At 42.9% G+C, this 18,567-nt stretch overlaps 1 pseudogene; it reads right to left on the bottom strand.

Annotated features, from left to right (window-relative positions):
* Position 1: 1 nt before the first annotated feature.
* Positions 2-14,457, bottom strand: LOC127373995 (protocadherin alpha-C2-like; annotated as a pseudogene).
* Between the last annotated feature and the right edge of the window lie 4,110 nt (positions 14,458-18,567).

An 18,567-nucleotide genomic window follows, 5' to 3' on the forward strand; every position in this document is an offset into this window, starting at 1 on the left:
TTCATACCTGCAGAGTGGAAGCTGCTGAGTCACTAGTGTCAGTCAGTCCTGTGCCTCTTGGTATACTTGACACGATGTATCTGGAGCCCTTTGGCACAGGCTGTCTAACCACCAGCTTTCCTTTCCTGGTCTCTGCTAGAAACAGACTGTACCAGTAGGCATCGTTGGAGACCAGAGTGGAGTCAGCGATGGTGGAGTTCCTCTCACTGATCACACTGTTCCTGCAGGGAGGAGCCGCCTTGCTGGGTTTGGGTTTCTGACACTTGAGCACGATGGTGACCAATATGGTGATCAGCAGGAGAAATGACACCGAGCCCAGACCGATGACCAAATACAGGTTCAGGTCTGAAAAGATGTCGTATTCTAGAGGCACCTCAGTCATGTCAGAGTAGGCCTTAACAGCAGTCTCCACTGTGGACAGCTTGATGGTGACTGTAGCAGAGAGAGCAGGGTCCCCGTTGTCCTTGGCAATAACAACCAGTCGCTGGTGACGCGGATCTCTGTAACTGAACATCCTCATAGTCCGGATCTCTCCGTTGTATTGGTCCAGACTGAACAAGGTGGCGTCAGTCACCTGGAGAAACTGGTAGGTAATCCGAGAGTTGTGCACCGAGTCGGTGTCTAAGGCTATCACCTTGGAAACCAGAGAGCCTTTATCTGTGGATCTGGGGATCTTTTCCTCCACCACAGAGCCGTGGGCGCGCCACGGAGAGACAATAACCGGAGCGTTGTCGTTCTGGTCCACTATGATGATGTGGACCGTCACGTTACTGCTGAGTGGAGGAGAGCCAGAGTCTCTGGCCTCGATGTGGAAAAGAAACTCCTTCTCAATCTCATAGTCAAAAGTTTTCAGTGCGTAAAGATTTCCGTTCTCTGGATTGATGGAGAACAGCATGGACATGGAGGTGTTGGCTATCTCCTTCTCTAGGATGAAATAAACTAGATACTGGTTTTCATGGAGGTCAGGGTCAAAGGCAGTGGGGGAACTGAGCAGGGCCCCAGGTGCGTTATTCTCCATTACACGTATAGTATAAAATGACAGAGGGAACTGTGGAACATTGTCATTAACATCCAGCAGTTCTAATGTCATAGTTTCATTGTCAGATAAAGGAGGAGAACCTCTGTCTGTAACAGTGAACGTGATGTCATATTCAGGAACCTTCTCACGGTCTAATGGCTCTGACACTACTAATTCATAATAGTTATCAGAGGATTCCCTCAGTTTGAAAGGTATATTATCTGGAATATGAAGATCAACCACTCCATTGTCTCCTGAGTCTTTGTCACTGACACTAACTACTGCTATCACTGTGTCTAATTCTATGTTTTCATTGACTGGGCTCTGAAATGATTTAATAGATATTTCTGGGTGGTTGTCGTTCATGTCTTCAACCAGAATCTTTATGGTACATTGTCCTGATAAACTATTGGCTCCTTTATCTGTTGCTATAATTTCCATATCATAAATCTTGAAATCTTCATAATTTAACATTCCTTTAACAGTAATTTCACCAGTGGAAGGATTCAGATGAAATGTTTCTTGTGTTTTCTCTGACGTATATAAACTGTATGAGTATGTTATGTCAGAATTTGACCCCTCGTCTAAGTCTGTTGCATTAAGTTGAATAACAAGGCTTCCTATTGGAGAATTTTCCATTATTTTTATACTGTATAACTCACTTGGTCAAATGCAGGTGCATTATCATTTGTGTCCAAAACACGAACAATTACACTCGCAGTGCCAGAACGAGCAGGTGTGCCTCCATCTGCAGCTGTCAGTATTAAATTATGAATTGACTGCTGCTCTCGATCTAAACTCTTTTTTAAGATAAATTCGGCAAATTTTGACCCATCTCTTCCAGTCTGAACTTCAATATTAAAATGTTCACTTTCACTCAGATGGTACGTTTTCACTGAATTAGTTCCAACATCAGGATCAACTGCATTGCTGAGAGAATCTCTCTCCCTTTTGGTGTCGACTTCAGATATATCTAAATGTATGACGTCTCTTCGAAACTGCGGGGCGTTGTCGTTCATATCCAAAATTTCTACTTCTATGTTAAAAATTCGCACTGGATTTTCTAGTATCACTTCCATTTTTAGATAGCAAGATGATTTTGTGTTGCAAAGGTATTCTCTGTCAATCTTCTCAACAATATAAAGCTCGCCAGTCTCTTTGTTCACATCCAGATATTTCTTATTTGCAATGATGTCCAGACGCATCTTCCTCTGATTCAGTGTTTTAACATCCAAGCTGAGATCGGTAGCAAGGTTTGCTACAACTGATCCTTCTTTCATTTCCTCCGGTATTGAGTAATGAGTCACTGAAGATGATATGTTACCAACGAAAGAAAAAATAATAACGAGCAGCACGTACCTTTTGTAGGACTGCATTGTTAAAAAGGACCACATTGTGTTGCGCCGGTACAACGTTAGAACTGCTTCAGCCGATAAAATACATGTTTCCGCTCGTGGGAAATGGCTGTTTCGACCTCGATCAAAAGATTTTTGTGCAATTTAAACCCGCAAAAGATTCCGTTGAAATTATCAGCTAAGCAGCGCTGCTTGACACTGGTTCCAGTTTCAGCACCACGGAGCTGTCCGTTTGTTTCAATGTATGCCTCACCGACTGAGATTCACTGTCATGGCGTTCATGGTTTGGGATTTTTTCCGAGTAAACAGCGCCACTCTTTGCATATTACCAGATCTCACAACTATGATATAGTAGCTAAAAACACCCAGGTGTTCACAAGTAAGAAATTAGTTTAAGATTAAGCCGCGGCAGAAATTCCTTTACTTAATGTAGTTGATCGATTTATTTGACTAAAGTTATGGTATAGTGGGGCAATTACGTAGCATAATTTGATCAATAGAAAAACAAATGTGTACACTGGATTCTTACCTGCAGAGTGGAAGCTGCTGAGTCACTAGTGTCTGTCAGTCCTGTGCCTCTTGGTATACTGGACACAATGTATCTGGAGCCCTTTGGCACAGGCTGTCTAACCACCAGCTTTCCTTTCCTGGTCTCTGCTAGAAACAGACTGTACCAGTAGGCATCGTTGGAGACCAGAGTGGAGTCTGCGATGGTGGAGTTCCTCTCACTGATCACACTGTTCCTGCAGGGAGGAGCCGCTTTGCTGGGTTTAGGTTTCTGACACTTGAGCACGATGGTGACCAATATGGTGATCAGCAGGAGAAATGACACCGAGCCCAGACCGATGACCAAATACAGGTTCAGGTCTGAAAAGATGTCGTATTCTAGAGGCACCTCAGTCATGTCAGAGTAGGCCTTAACAACAGTCTCCACTGTGGACAGCTTGATGGTGACTGTAGCAGAGAGAGCAGGGTCCCCGTTGTCCTTGGCAATAACAACCAGTCGCTGGTGGCGCGGATCTCTGTAACTGAACATCCTCATAGTCCGGATCTCTCCGTTGTATTGGTCCAGACTGAACAAGGTGGCATCAGTCACCTGGAGAAACTGGTAGGTAATCCGAGAGTTGTGCACCGAGTCGGTGTCTAAGGCTATCACCTTGGAAACCAGAGAGCCTTTATCTGTGGATCTGGGGATCTTTTCCTCCACCACAGAGCCGTGGGCGCGCCACGGAGAGACAATAACCGGAGCGTTGTCGTTCTGGTCCACTATGATGATGTGGACCGTCACGTTACTGCTGAGTGGAGGAGAGCCAGAGTCTCTGGCCTCGATGTGGAAAAGGAACTCCTTCTCGATCTCATAGTCAAAAGTTTTCAGTGCGTAAAGATTACCGTTCTCTGGATTGATGGAGAACAGCATGGACATGGAGGTGTTGGCTATCTCCTTCTCCAGGATGAAATAAACTAGATACTGGTTTTCATGGAGGTCAGGGTCAAAGGCAGTGAGGGAACTGAGCAAGGCCCCAGGTGCGTTATTCTCCATTACACGTATAGTATAAAATGACAGAGGGAACTGTGGAACATTGTCATTAACATCCAGCAGTTCTAACGTCATAGTTTCATTGTCAGATAAAGGAGGAGAACCTCTGTCTGTAACAGTGAACGTGATGTCATATTCAGGAACCTTCTCACGGTCTAAAGGCTCTGACACTATTAATTCATAATAGTTATCAGAGGATTCCCTCAGTTTGAAAGGTATATTATCTGGAATATGAAGATCAACAACTCCATTGTCTCCTGAGTCTTTGTCACTGACACTAACTACTGCTATCACTGTGTCTAATTCTATGTTTTCATTGACTGGACTCTGAAATGATTTAATAGATATTTCTGGGTGGTTGTCGTTCATGTCTTCAACCAGAATCTTTATGGTACATTGTCCTGATAAACTATTGGCTCCTTTATCTGTTGCTATAATTTCCATATCATAAATCTTAAAATCTTCATAATTTAACATTCCTTTAACAGTAATTTCACCAGTGGAAGGATTCAGATGAAATGTTTCTTGTGTTTTCTCTGATGTATATAAACTGTATGAGTATGTTATGTCAGAATTTGACCCCTCGTCTAAGTCTGTTGCATTAAGATGAATAACAAGGCTTCCTATTGGAGAATTTTCCAATATATTTATATCATAACTGACTTTGTCAAACGTAGGAGCGTTGTCATTAGTGTCTGAAACATGAACAATTACACTTGCAGTACCAGAACGAGCAGGCCTACCTCCATCTACGGCTGTCAGTATTAAATTATGAACAGCTTGTACCTCCCTATCTAAACTCTTAGTCAAGATCAAATCGGCAAATTTTGACCCATCTCTTCCCGTCTGCACTTCAATGTTAAAATGTTCACTTTCACTCAGATGGTACGTTTTCACTGAATTAGTTCCAATATCAGGATCAGCTGCATTACTCAAAGAGAATCTCTCTCCAACGGGCGTTGCTTCAGATATATCTAAATGTATTGCATCTCTTCGAAATTGCGGGGCGTTGTCGTTGATATCCAGAATCTCGAGTTCTATATTAAATATTCTTAGTGGATTCTCAAGTATTACCTCCAGCTTAATATAGCACGATGCTGACATCTTGGTTAGGCAATGTTCTCTGTCAATCTTCTCAACAATATACAGTTCACCAGTCTCTTTGTTCACATCCAGATATTTCTTATTAGCGATAATGTCCAGACGCATCTTCCTCTGATTCAGTGTTTTAACATCCAAGCCGAGATCGGTGGCAAGGTTTGCGACAACTGATCCGTCTTTCATTTCCTCCGGTATTGAATAATGAGTCACTGAAGTCGATATGTTACCAACGAAAGAAAAAATAATAACGAGCAGCACGTACCTTTTGTATGCCTGCATTGTTGAAAAGGAACCCATTGTTGTGTGCGGCTGTACTGCACTTCAAGCGATGAAATGCGTTTTTCCAGTAATATTAAATTCTGATGTAACGGTCTCGATCGCAAACATATTCAGACAGTTTTAATCCCGAGGATATTTCGCCGTTAACAACGGGGAGCGCGTTGTCACAGTGTAGTTTCAGCACCACGGAGCTGTCCGGTTGTTTCACGATCTGCCCTCAAGACAACGATTCACTGTCATGGCGTTCATAGGCCGGCATTTTACTAACAAAACAGCGCCACCCTTTATATTTTTGGAAGACTCTTTTAACGACGTTTAACATTGTGCACTTTAAAATTCGTGTTATTATCAATGTGACTTAAAACTGAGTATCTATAAAAAGAATAATCGGAGTGGTTTAAACACTATGACCATAACCTCTGAAACTTAATCACAATGTAATAGGACATGTCACCCAATGTCGAGAAAAGATCAACATGAAAAAAATATGTACACTGGACTCTTACCTGCAGTGTAGAAGCTGCTGAGTCACTAGTGTCTGTCAGTCCTGTGCCTCTTGGTATACTGGACACGATGTATCTGGAGCCCTTTGGCACAGGCTGTCTAACCACCAGCTTTCCTTTCCTGGTCTCTGCTAGAAACAGACTGTACCAGTAGGCATCGTTGGAGACCAGAGTGGAGTCTGCGATGGTGGAGTTCCTCTCACTGATCACACTGTTCCTGCAGGGAGGAGCCGCCTTGCTGGGTTTAGGTTTCTGACACTTGAGCACAATGGTGACCAATATCGTGATCAGCAGGAGAAATGACACCAAGCCCAGACCGATGACCAAATACAGGTTCAGGTCTGAAAAGATGTCGTATTCTAGAGGCACCTCAGTCATGTCAGAGTAGGCCTTAACAGCAGTCTCCACTGTGGACAGCTTGATGGTGACTGTGGCAGAGAGAGCAGGGTCCCCGTTGTCCTTGGCAATAACAACCAGTCGCTGGTGGCGCGGATCTCTGTAACTGAACATCCTCATAGTTCGGATCTCTCCGTTGTATTGGTCCAGACTGAACAAGGTGGCGTCAGTCACCTGGAGAAACTGGTAGGTAATCCGAGAGTTGTGCACCGAATCGGTGTCTAAGGCTATCACCTTGGAAACCAGAGAGCCTTTATCTGTGGATCTGGGGATCTTTTCCTCCACCACAGAGCCGTGGGCGCGCCACGGAGAGACAATAACCGGAGCGTTGTCGTTCTGGTCCACTATGATGATGTGGACCGTCACGTTACTGCTGAGTGGAGGAGAGCCAGAGTCTCTGGCCTCGATGTGGAAAATAAACTCCTTCTCAATCTCATAGTCAAAGGTTTTCAGAGCGTAAAGATTACCGTTCTCTGGATTGATGGAGAACAGCATGGACATGGAGGTGTTGGCTATCTCCTTCTCTAGGATGAAATAAACTAGATACTGGTTTTCATGGAGGTCAGGGTCAAACGCAGTGAGGGAACTGAGCAAGGCCCCAGGTGCGTTATTCTCCATTACACGTATAGTATAAAATGACAGAGGGAACTGTGGAACATTGTCATTAACATCCAGCAGTTCTAATGTCATAGTTTCATTGTCAGATAAAGGAGGAGAACCTCTGTCTGTAACAGTGAACGTGATGTCATATTCTGGAACCTTCTCACGGTCTAACGGCTCTGACACTACTAATTCATAATAGTTATCAGAGGATTCCCTCAGTTTAAAAGGCATATTATCTGGAATATGAAGATCAACAACTCCATTGTCTCCTGAGTCTTTGTCACTGACACTAACTACTGCTATCACTGTGTCTAATTCTATGTTTTCATTGACTGGACTCTGAAATGATTTAATAGATATTTCTGGGTGGTTGTCGTTCATGTCTTCAACCAGAATCTTTATGGTACATTGTCCTGATAAACTATTGGCTCCTTTATCTGTTGCTATAACTTCCATATCATAAATCTTGAAATCTTCATAATTTAACATTCCTTTAACAGTAATTTCACCAGTGGAAGGATTCAGATTAAATGTTTCTTGTGTTTTCTCTGACGTATATAAACTGTATGAGTATGTTATGTCAGAATTTGACCCCTCGTCTAAGTCTGTTGCATTAAGATGAATAACAAGGCTTCCTATGGGAGAATTTTCCATTATTTTTATATTATAACTCACTTGGTCAAATGCAGGTGCATTATCATTTGTGTCCAAAACACGAACAATTACACTCGCAGTGCCAGAACGAGCAGGTGTGCCTCCATCTACAGCTGTGAGTATTAAATTATGAACTGACTGCTGCTCTCGATCTAAAATCTTTGTTAAGATTAATTCGGCAAATTTCGACCCATCTCTTCCAGTTTGAACTTCAATATTAAAATGTTCACTTTCACTCAGATGGTACGTTTTCACTGAATTAGTTCCAACATCAGGATCAACTGCATTGCTGAGAGAGAATCTCTCTCCTTTTGGTGTCGCTTCAGATATATCTAAATGTATGACGTCTCTTCGAAACTGCGGGGCGTTGTCGTTCATATCCAAAATTTCCACTTCTATATTAAAGATTCTTACTGGGTTTTCTAGTATCACTTCCAGTTTCAGGTAGCAAGACGCGGAAGACTTTGTCGGGCAAAGATGCTCCCTGTCAATCTTCTCAACAATATACAGTTCACCAGTCTCTTTGTTCACATCCAGATATTTCTTATTTGCAATGATGTCCAGACGCATCTTCCTCTGATTCAGTGTTTTAACATCCAGGCTGAGATCGGTAGCAAGGTTTGCTACAACTGATCCTTCTTTCATTTCCTCCGGGATTGAATAATGAGTCACTGAAGATGATATGTTACCAACGAAAGAAAAAATAATAACGAGCAGCACGTACCTTTTGTAGGACTGCATTGTTAAAAAGGACCCCATTGTTGTGCGCCGGTACAACGTTAGAAGCGCTTCAGCCGATAAAATACATTTTTCCTCTCATTTGGAAAATGGCTGTTTCGACCTCGATCAAAACATTTTTGTGCAATTTAAACCCCCAAAAGATTTCGTCGAAATTAACAGCTAAGCAGTGCTGCTTGACACTGGTTCGAGTTTCAGCACCACGGAGCTGTCCGTTTGTTTCAATGTATGCCTCACCGACTGAGATTCACTGTCATGGCGTTCATGGTCTGGGATGTTTTTCCGAGTAAACAGCGCCACTCTTTGCATATTACCAGATCTCACAACTATGATATAGTAGCTAAAACAACCCAGGTGTTCACACGTAATAAATTAGTTTAAGATTAACCCGCTGCAGACATTCTTTACTAAATGATTTATTTTACCAAAGTTATGGTATAGTAGGACAATTAAATGGCATAATTTGATCAATAGAAAAAATAACGTGTACACTGGATTCTTACCTGCAGTGTAGAAGGTGCTGAGTCACTAGTGTCTGTCAGTCCTGTGCCTCTTGGTATACTGGACACGATGTATCTGGAGCCCTTTGGCACAGGCTGTCTAACCACCAGCTTTCCTTTCCTGGTCTCTGCTAGAAACAGACTGTACCAGTAGGCATCGTTGGAGACCAGAGTGGAGTCTGCGATGGTGGAGTTCCTCTCACTGATCACACTGTTTCTGCAGGGAGGAGCCGCCTTGCTGGGTTTGGGTTTCTGACACTTGAGCACGATGGTGACCAATATGGTGATCAGCAGGAGAAATGACACCGAGCCCAGACCGATGACCAAATACAGGTTCAGGTCTGAAAAGATGTCGTATTCTAGAGGCACCTCAGTCATGTCAGAGTAGGCCTTAACAGCAGTCTCCACTGTGGACAGCTTGATGGTGACTGTGGCAGAGAGAGCAGGGTCCCCGTTGTCCTTGGCAATAACAACCAGTCGCTGGTGGCGCGGATCTCTGTAACTGAACATCCTCATAGTCCGGATCTCTCCATTGTATTGGTCCAGACTGAACAAGGTGGCGTCAGTCACCTGGAGAAACTGGTAGGTAATCCGAGAGTTGTGCACCGAGTCGGTGTCTAAGGCTATCACCTTGGAAACCAGAGAGCCTTTATCGGTGGATCTGGGGATCTTTTCCTCCACCACAGAGCCGTGGGCGCGCCACGGAGAGACAATAACCGGAGCGTTGTCGTTCTGATCCACTATGATGATGTGGACCGTCACGTTACTGCTGAGTGGAGGAGAGCCAGAGTCTCTGGCCTCTATGTGGAAAAGAAACTCCTTCTCGATCTCATAGTCAAACGTTTTCAGTGCGTAAAGATTACCATTCTCTGGATTGATGGAGAACAGCATTGACATGGAGGTGTTGGCTATCTCCTTCTCTAGGATAAAATAAACTAGATATTGGTTTTCATGGAGGTCAGGGTCAAACGCAGTGAGGGAACTGAGCAAGGCCCCAGGTGCGTTATTCTCCATCACACGTATAGTATAAAATGACAGAGGGAACTGTGGAACATTGTCATTAACATCCAGCAGTTCTAACGTCATAGTTTCATTGTCAGATAAAGGAGGAGAACCTCTGTCTCTAACAGTGAACGTGATGTCATATTCAGGAACCTTCTCACGGTCTAACGGCTCTGACACTACTAATTCATAATAGTTATCAGAGGATTCCCTCAGTTTGAAAGGCATATTATCTGGAATATGAAGATCAACCACTCCATTGTCTCCTGAGTCTTTGTCACTGACACTAACTACTGCTATCACTGTGTCTAATTCTATGTTTTCATTGACTGGACTCTGAAATGATTTAATAGATATTTCTGGGTGGTTGTCGTTCATGTCTTCAACCAGAATCTTTATGGTACATTGTCCTGATAAACTATTGGCTCCTTTATCTGTTGCTATAACTTCCATATCATAAATCTTAAAATCTTCATAATTTAACATTCCTTTAACAGTAATTTCACCAGTGGAAGGATTCAGATGAAATGTTTCTTGTGTTTTCTCTGACGTATATAAACTGTATGAGTATGTTATGTCAGAATTTGACCCCTCGTCTAAGTCTGTTGCATTAAGATGAATAACAAGGCTTCCTATGGGAGAATTTTCCATTATTTTTATATTATAACTCACTTTGTCAAATGCAGGAGCGTTGTCATTAGTGTCTGAAACATGAACAATGATGCTGACCGTACCAGAACGAGCAGGTGTGCCTCCATCTACAGCTGTGAGTATTAAATTATGAACTGACTGCTGCTCTCGATCTAAACTCTTTTTTAAGATAAATTCGGCAAATTTTGACCCATCTCTTCCAGTCTGAACTTCAATATTAAAATGTTCACTTTCACTCAGATGGTACGTTTTCACTGAATTAGTTCCAACATCAGGATCAACTGCATTGCTGATAGAGAATCTCTCTCCTTTTGGTGTCGCTTCAGATATATCTAAATGTATGGCGTCTCTTCGAAAAAGTGGGGCGTTGTCATTCATGTCTAAAATTTCTATCTCTATATTAAAAATTCGTAATGGGTTTTCTAGTATCACTTCCAATTTCAGGTAACAAGACGCGGACGACTTTGTAGTGCAAATATATTCCCTGTCTATCTTCTCAACAATATACAGTTCACCAGTCTCTTTGTTGACATCCAGATATTTCTTATTAGCGATAATGTCCAGACGCATCCTCCTCTGATTCAGTGTTTTAACATCCAGGCTGAGATCGGTAGCAAGGTTTGCGACAACTGATCCTTCTTTCATTTCCTCTGGTATTGAATAATGAGTCACTGAAGTCGATATGTTGCCCACGAAAGAAAAAATAATTACGAGCAGCACGTACCTTTTGTAGGACTGCATTGTTAAAAACAACCCCATTGTTGTGAGCGGCTGTACTGCACTTCAAGCGTTGTAATGCGTTTTTCCAGTAATATTAAATTCTGATGTAACTGTCTCGATTGCAAACATATTCACAGTTTTAATCCCGAGGTTATTTCACCGTTAAAAACGGGGAGCGCGTTGTCACAGTGTAGTTCCAGCACCACGGAGCTGTCCGGTTGTTTCACGATCTGCCCTCAAGACAACGATTCACTATCATGGCGTTCATAGCCTGCCATTTTACTAACAAAACAGCGCCACCCTTTATATTTTTGGAAGATTCTTTTGACAGCGTTTAACATTGTGCACTTTAAAATTCGTTTGTTATTATCAATGTGAGTTAAAACTGAGTATTTCTCAAAAGAAAAATCAGAGTAGTTTAAACACTATGACCATAACATCTGAAACTTACTGACAATGTAATAGGACATGTCACCCAATGTCGAGAAAAGATCAGTATAAATAAATGTGTGCTTTGGACTCTTACCTGTAGAGTGGAAGCTGCTGAGTCACTAGTGTCAGTCAGTCCTGTGCCTCTTGGTATACTGGACACGATGTATCTGGAGCCCTTTGGCACAGGCTGTCTAACCACCAGCTTTCCTTTCCTGGTCTCTGCTAGAAACAGACTGTACCAGTAGGCATCGTTGGAGACCAGAGTGGAGTCTGCGATGGTGGAGTTCCTCTCACTGATCACACTGTTCCTGCAGGGAGGAGCCGCCTTGCTGGGTTTGGGTTTCTGACACTTGAGCACGATGGTGACCAATATGGTGATCAGCAGGAGAAATGACACCGAGCCCAGACCGATGACCAAATACAGGTTTAGGTCTGAAAAGATGTCGTATTCTAGAGGCACCTCAGTCATGTCAGAGTAGGCCTTAACAGCAGTCTCCATTGTGGACAGCTTGATGGTGACTGTGGCAGAGAGAGCAGGGTCCCCGTTGTCCTTGGCAATAACAACCAGTCGCTGGTGGCGCGGATCTCTGTAACTGAACATCCTCATAGTCCGGATCTCTCCATTGTATTGGTCCAGACTGAACAAGGTGGCGTCAGTCACCTGAAGAAACTGGTAGGTAATCCGAGAGTTGTGCACCGAGTCGGTGTCTAAGGCTATCACCTTGGAAACCAGAGAGCCTTTATCTGTGGATCTGGGGATCTTTTCCTCCACCACAGAGCCGTGGGCGCGCCACGGAGAGACAATAACCGGAGCGTTGTCGTTCTGGTCCACTATGATGATGTGGACCGTCACGTTACTGCTGAGTGGAGGAGAGCCAGAGTCTCTGGCCTCGATGTGGAAAAGAAACTCCTTCTCGATCTCATAGTCAAAAGTTTTCAGTGCGTAAAGATTACCGTTCTCTGGATTGATGGAGAACAGCATGGACATGGAGGTGTTGGCTATCTCCTTCTCTAGGATGAAATAAACTAGATACTGGTTTTCATGGAGGTCAGGGTCAAACGCAGTGAGGGAACTGAGCAAGGCCCCAGGTGCGTTATTCTCCATTACACGTATAGTATAAAATGACAGAGGGAACTGTGGAACATTGTCATTAACATCCAGCAGTTCTAACGTCATAGTTTCATTGTCAGATAAAGGAGGAGAACCTCTGTCTGTAACAGTGAACGTGATGTCATATTCTGGGACCTTCTCGCGGTCTAACGGCTCTGACACTACTAATTCATAATAGTTATCAGAGGATTCCCTCAGTTTGAAAGGCATATTATCTGGAATATGAAGATCAACCACTCCATTGTCTCCTGAGTCTTTGTCACTGACACTAACTACTGCTATCACTGTGTCTAATTCTATGTTTTCATTGACTGGACTCTGAAATGATTTAATAGATATTTCTGGGTGGTTGTCGTTCATGTCTTCAACCAATATCTTTATGGTACATTGTCCTGATAAACTATTGGCTCCTTTATCTGTTGCTATAACTTCCATATTATAAATCTTAAAATCTTCATAATTTAACATTCCTTTAACAGTAATTTCACCAGTGGAAGGATTCAGATTAAATGTTTCTTGTGTTTTCTCTGACGTATATAAACTGTATGAGTATGTTATATCAGAATTTGACCCCTCGTCTAAGTCTGTTGCATTAAGATGAATAACAAGGCTTCCTATGGGAGAATTTTCCATTATTTTTATATTATAACTCACTTGGTCAAATGCAGGTGCATTATCATTTGTGTCCAAAACACGAACAATTACACTCGCAGTGCCAGAACGAGCAGGTGTGCCTCCATCTACAGCTGTGAGTATTAAATTATGAACTGACTGCTGCTCTCGATCTAAAGTTTTTGTTAAGATCAATTCGGCAATCTTTGACCCATCTCTTCCGGTCTGTACTTCAATATTAAAATGGTCACTTTCACTCAGATGGTACGTTTTCACTGAATTAGTTCCGACATCAGGATCAACTGCATTGCTGAGCGAGAATCTCTCTCCTTTTGGTGTCGCTTCAGATATATCTAAATGTATGACGTCTCTTCGAAACTGTGGGGCGTTGTCGTTTGTATCTAAAATTTCCACCTCTATATTAAAAATTCGTACTGGGTTTTCTAGTATTATTTCTAGTCTGAGATAGCAAGAAGCGGACGATTTTGTGTTGCAAATGTATTCTCTGTCAATCTTCTCAACAATATACAGCTCACCAGTCTCTTTGTTCACATCCAGATATTTCTTATTAGCGATAATGTCCAGACGCATCTTCCTCTGATTCAGTGTTTTAACATCCAGGCTGAGATCGGTAGCAAGGTTTGCTACAACTGATCCTTCTTTCATTTCCTCGGGTATTGAATAATGAGTCACTGAAGATGATATGTTGCCAACCAAAGAAAAAATAATAACGACCAGCACGTACCTTTTGTAGGACTGCATTGTTAAAAAGGACCCCATTGTTGTGCGCCGGTACAACGTTAGAAGCGCTTTAGCCGATAAAATACATTTTTCCTCTCATTTGGGTAATTGCTGTTTCGACCTCGATCAAAACATATTTGTGAAGTTTAAATTCCAAACAGATTTAGTCGAAATTAACAGCTAAGCAGTGCTGCTTGACACTGGTTCCAGTTTCAGCACCACGGAGCTGTCCGTTTGTTTCAATGTTTGCCTCACCGACTGAAATTCACTGTCATGGCGTTCATGGTCTGGGATTTTTTCCGAGTAAACAGCGCCACTCTTTGCATATTACCAGATCTCACAACTGTGATATAGTAGCTAAAAACACCCAGGTGTTCACAAGTAAGAAATTAGATTAAGATTAACCCGCTGCAGACATTCTTTACTTAATGATTTATTTTACCAAAGTTATGGTATAGTAGGACAATTAAATGGCTTAATTTGATCAATATAAAAACAAACATGTACATCGTATTCTTACCTGCAGTGTAGAAGCTGCTGAGTCACTAGTGTCAGTCAGTCCTGTGCCTCTTGGTATACTGGACACGATGTATCTGGAGCCCTTTGGCACAGGCTGTCTAACCACCAGCTTTCCTTTCCTAGTCTCTGCTAGAAACAGACTGTACCAGTAGGCATCGTTGGAGACCAGAGTGGAGTCTGCAATGGTGGAGTTCCTCTCACTGATCACACTGTTTCTGCAGGGAGGAGCCGCTTTGCTGGGTTTGGGTTTCTGACACTTGAGCACGATGGTGACCAATATGGTGATCAGCAGGAGAAATGACACCGAACCCAGACCGATGACCAAATACAGGTTCAGGTCTGAAAAGATGTCGTATTCTAGAGGCACCTCAGTCATGTCAGAGTAGGCCTTAACAGCAGTCTCCATTGTGGACAGCTTGATGGTGACTGTGGCAGAGAGAGCAGGGTCCCCGTTGTCCTTGGCAATAACAACCAGTCGCTGGTGGCGCGGATCTCTGTAACTGAACATCCTCATAGTCCGGATCTCTCCGTTGTATTGGTCCAGACTGAACAAAGTGGCGTCAGTCACCTGGAGAAACTGGTAGGTAATCCGAGAGTTGTGCACCGAGTCGGTGTCTAAGGCTATCACCTTGGAAACCAGAGAGCCTTTATCTGTGGATCTGGGGATCTTTTCCTCCACCACAGAGCCGTGTGCGCGCCACGGAGAGACAATAACCGGAGCGTTGTCGTTCTGATCCACTATGATGATGTGGACCGTCACGTTACTGCTGAGTGGAGGAGAGCCAGAGTCTCTGGCCTCGATGTGGAAAAGAAACTCCTTCTCGATCTCATAGTCAAACGTTTTCAGTGCGTAAAGATTACCGTTCTCTGGATTGATGGAGAACAGCATGGACATGGAGGTGTTGGCTATCTCCTTCTCTAGGATGAAATAAACTAGATACTGGTTTTCATGGAGGTCAGGGTCAAAGGCAGTGAGGGAACTGAGCAAGGCCCCAGGTGCGTTATTCTCCATTACACGTATAGTATAAAATGACAGAGGGAACTGTGGAACATTGTCATTAACATCCAGCAGTTCTAACGTCATAGTTTCATTGTCAGATAAAGGTGGAGAACCTCTGTCTGTAACAGTGAACGTGATGTCATATTCAGGAACCTTCTCACGGTCTAACGGCTCTGACACTACTAATTCATAATAGTTATCAGAGGATTCCCTCAGTTTGAAAGGCATATTATCTGGAATATGAAGATCAACCACTCCATTGTCTCCTGAGTCTTTGTCACTGACACTAACTACTGCTATCACTGTGTCTAATTCTATGTTTTCATTGACTGGACTCTGAAATGATTTAATAGATATTTCTGGGTGGTTGTCGTTCATGTCTTCAACCAATATCTTTATGGTACATTGTCCTGATAAACTATTGGCTCCTTTATCTGTTGCTATAACTTCCATATCATAAATCTTGAAATCTTCATAATTTAACATTCCTTTAACAGTAATTTCACCAGTAGAAGGATTCAGATGAAATGTTTCTTGTGTTTTCTCTGATGTATATAAACTGTATGAGTATGTTATGTCAGAATTTGACCCCTCGTCTAAGTCTGTTGCATTAAGATGAATAACAAGGCTTCCTATGGGAGAATTTTCCATTATTTTTATATTGTAGCTCATATTGTCAAATACAGGTGCATTATCATTAGTGTCTGAAACATGAACAATAACACTTGCAGTGCCAGAACGAGCAGGTGTGCCTCCATCTACAGCTGTCAGTATTAAATTATGAATTGACTGCTGCTCTCGATCTAAACTCTTTTTTAAGATCAATTCGGCAATCTTTGACCCATCTCTTCCAGTCTGAACTTCAATATTAAAATGGTCACTTTCACTTAGATGGTACATTTTCACTGAATTTGTTCCGACATCAGGATCAGCCGCATTGCTGAGCGAGAATCTCTCTCCTTTTGGTGTCCCTTCAGATATATCTAAATGTATGGCGTCTCTTCGAAACTGTGGGGCGTTGTCGTTCATATCCAAAATTTCTATCTCTATATTAAAAATTCGTAATGGGTTTTCTAGTATTACTTCCAATTTTAGGTAGCAAGATAATTTTGTATTGCAAATGTATTCTCTGTCAATCTTCTCAACAATATACAGCTCACCAGTCTCTTTGTTCACATCCAGATATTTCTTATTTGCAATAATGTCCAGACGCATCTTCCTCTGATTCAGTGTTTTAACATCCAGGCTGAGATCGGTAGCAAGGTTTGCTACAACTGATCCTTCTTTCATTTCCTCTGGTACTGAATAATGAGTCACTGAAGATGATATGTTTCGAGCGAAAGAAAAAATAATAACGAGCAGCACGTACCTTTTGTAGGACTGCATTGTTAAAAAGGACCCCATTGTTGTGCGCCGGTACAACGTTAGAAGCGCTTCAGCCGATAAAATACATGTTTCTGCTCTTGGAAAATGGCTGTTTCGAGCCCGATCAAAAGATTTTTGTGCAATTTAAACCCCCAAAAGATTCCGTTGATATGATCAGCTAAGCAGTGCTGCTTGACACTGGTTCCAGTTTCAGCACCACGGAGCTGTCCGTTTGTTTCAATGTATGCCTCACCGACTGAGATACACTGTCATGGCGTTCATGGTCTGGGATTTTTTCCGAGTAAACAGCGCCACTCTTTGCATTTTACCAGATCTCACAACTGTGATATAGTAGCTAAAAACACCCAGGTGTACACAAGTAACAAATTAGTCTAAGATTAACCCGCTTCAGACATTCTTTACTTAATGATTTATTTTACCAAAGTTATGGTATAGTAGAACAATTAAATGGCATAATTTGATCAATAGAAAAACAAATGTGAACATCGTATTCTTACCTGCAGTGTCGAAGCTGCTGAGTCACTAGTGTCAGTCAGTCCTGTGCCTCTTGGTATACTGGACACGATGTATCTGGAGCCCTTTGGCACAGGCTGTCTAACCACCAGCTTTCCTTTCCTGGTCTCTGCTAGAAACAGACTGTACCAGTAGGCATCGTTGGAGACCAGAGTGGAGTCAGCGATGGTGGAGTTCCTCTCACTGATCACACTGTTCCTGCAGGGAGGAGCCGCCTTGCTGGGTTTGGGTTTCTGACACTTGAGTACGATGGTGACCAATATGGTGATCAGCAGGAGAAATGACACCGAGCCCAGACCGATGACCAAATACAGGTTCAGGTCTGAAAAGATGTCGTATTCTAGAGCCACCTCAGTCATGTCAGAGTAGGCCTTAACAGCAGTCTCCACTGTGGACAGCTTGATGGTGACTGTGGCAGAGAGAGCAGGGTCCCCGTTGTCCTTGGCAATAACAACCAGTCGCTGGTGGCGCGGATCTCTGTAACTGAACATCCTCATAGTCCGGATCTCTCCGTTGTATTGGTCCAGACTGAACAAAGTGGCGTCAGTCACCTGGAGAAACTGGTAGGTAATCCGAGAGTTGTGCACCGAGTCGGTGTCTAAGGCTATCACCTTGGAAACCAGAGAGCCTTTATCTGTGGATCTGGGGATCTTTTCCTCCACCACAGAGCCGTGGGCGCGCCACGGAGAGACAATAACCGGAGCGTTGTCGTTCTGGTCCACTATGATGATGTGGACCGTCACGTTACTGCTGAGTGGAGGAGAGCCAGAGTCTCTGGCCTCGATGTGGAAAAGAAACTCCTTCTCGATCTCATAGTCAAACGTTTTCAGTGCGTAAAGATTACCGTTCTCTGGATTGATGGAGAACAGCATGGACATGGAGGTGTTGGCTATCTCCTTCTCTAGGATGAAATAAACTAGATACTGGTTTTCATGGAGGTCAGGGTCAAACGCAGTGAGGGAACTGAGCAAGGCCCCAGGTGCGTTATTCTCCATTACACGTATAGTATAAAATGACAGAGGGAACTGTGGAACATTGTCATTAACATCCAGCAGTTCTAACGTCATAGTTTCATTGTCAGATAAAGGAGGAGAACCTCTGTCTGTAACAGTGAACGTGATGTCATATTCTGGGACCTTCTCGCGGTCTAACGGCTCTGACACTACTAATTCATAATAGTTATCAGAGGATTCCCT

The sequence above is a fragment of the Dicentrarchus labrax genome, unplaced genomic scaffold, assembly GCF_905237075.1.
Source record: "Dicentrarchus labrax unplaced genomic scaffold, dlabrax2021, whole genome shotgun sequence".
Classification (NCBI taxonomy): domain Eukaryota; kingdom Metazoa; phylum Chordata; class Actinopteri; family Moronidae; genus Dicentrarchus; species Dicentrarchus labrax.